Genomic DNA, 1,870 nt, shown 5'->3' on the forward strand with positions numbered 1-1,870 from the left:
ACACACACATCACATGTCATCTTGTAATTAGTTTCTAAAGTCGTTAAAATTAAAAATTAATACTCAAAAATAAGATTTGTTTTTCACGTTAGTTCTTTGTAATGTAATTAGTTTGTCCAAATAACACGTTAAAAGATACAACTTCCACCTTGTGTTCAACTTGACATGACATATTGAAGTCGACATATCAATTAATGTGTTATCTCAATAAACTAACATTATTAGAGTTTATTAGTTAATTTCTTTCGGATGAAAACCTACTGTGAAAAACGAATATTACTTTACGGTACTAATTTTTAATTTAATATTTTTTGACACATTAATAACTTTATGATATATTAGTTAACGTGCCATAAGCTAACTACATTAGTTAATTTTGTTGACAAAAAACTATAATGTAAAAAGTAAATCTTACTTTATAATACTAACTTTTAGTTTTACTACTTTAGACTTCGTAAGAAGTAACATAAATTTTAAAGTGTGCGTTTATTTCCAGCAACTGAAAGATTGAAAACTTGAATTTGTAAAGAAAGCATAGAAATTACTAACAACAACATGAAAAACTAGACAACAATTTTTTTTTTTTAACTTTCCGCACCACCCAACATATAGAATAGCGAAGAAAGTCTTAGAAGTATCTTATAAAATATTTATTTCAAATTTATAATATAATGAATAATATTATAATCTAAATGAATAATTTGAATTTTAATATCTTATAAAATAAAATAATTTAATATTTAATAATTAATATTAAAAAGTATATTTAATTAATTCATTTTATTATATCTTTTTAAATTACTATGTAATATATAATAACTAAATATTTATAATTATATTTTATTATTATAATAAAAAAATAAATAAAATAAAAATATTAAATGATTAAATTTTATTTTAAATTAATTTTAACCATAAGACTAAATTTATAATATTATAATTTTATAAGTTAAAATATTTTTCTTTTATTTCTCTTCATTTTCCATTTTTTTTTTCCTTAATTCAAACCATCTCACTTTTTATCCTCCTTCCCCTTAAAGCTATTATTTTCTACTCTCAAATTTCTCCTCAAATCCAAATAAAACTTAAAAGATCCAAAATTAATTGATTGAGAGTTAAATGACTCGTGTCTAATTTAGTTAATAAAGTCAAAATAATCAAACAAAATGGGTTACATCAACCTTTTTCCTTCCAAATAAAAAATAGCATATTTGAAATTAGAAACTAAATTGTATTTTGAAAATGAAAGTTCCAATATGTTATTTGACATAAAATCTTTATGTTGAGAATTTGTAGTAAATATTTTAAGAAGGAAAAAAGGTCCGTATTTATAAGAAAATGGACACCGGATTCTGCCTATCATCAATTATTATATTAATTTTGTAAAACTTGGATTCCCAAAATTATGAATCATTGCTGTAAAGAAAAATACCAAAACACAAAGTCTGAGAAAACCACATAGAAGCTTAAACACATAAAATGGAAGATTGGAGATGCGGGGTATCGATCCCCGTACCTCTCGCATGCTAAGCGAGCGCTCTACCATCTGAGCTACATCCCCATTTGTTAAATGAGTATCATATCCTACTTATTTTCTTAAACTTTCAATTTCGAAGCATGATCATTGATTAAAGTTAAACGCTTTTAAACAAATTATTTTATCTTTTATATCTCCTCATTTAAATATGTTATTTCTTGAAGATATGGATGAAAAAAATAATCTAATTATAATGCTCATTTATTAACTTGACAAAAAATATTGTTGCAACAAATGTATAATTTAGAATGTTAGAGACTATCTTCCAGGCTTTAATAATTATTCTCATCAATATTGAATTGGAGAAATGGTTAGCTTCAACTAAGAATACGT

General features: G+C 23.4%; 1 non-coding gene across 1 annotated transcript; it reads right to left on the bottom strand.

Annotated features, from left to right (window-relative positions):
- Positions 1-1,488: 1,488 nt before the first annotated feature.
- Positions 1,489-1,561, bottom strand: TRNAA-AGC (transfer RNA alanine (anticodon AGC)). Its single transcript has one exon. It is a non-coding gene; the product is annotated as a tRNA-Ala (tRNA).
- Positions 1,562-1,870: the final 309 nt, after the last annotated feature.

This window comes from Vigna unguiculata, chromosome 11 (genome assembly GCF_037176805.1).
Source record: "Vigna unguiculata cultivar grain cowpea cultivar isolate G323 ecotype 2 chromosome 11, ASM3717680v1, whole genome shotgun sequence".
NCBI classification, from domain to species: domain Eukaryota; kingdom Viridiplantae; phylum Streptophyta; class Magnoliopsida; order Fabales; family Fabaceae; genus Vigna; species Vigna unguiculata.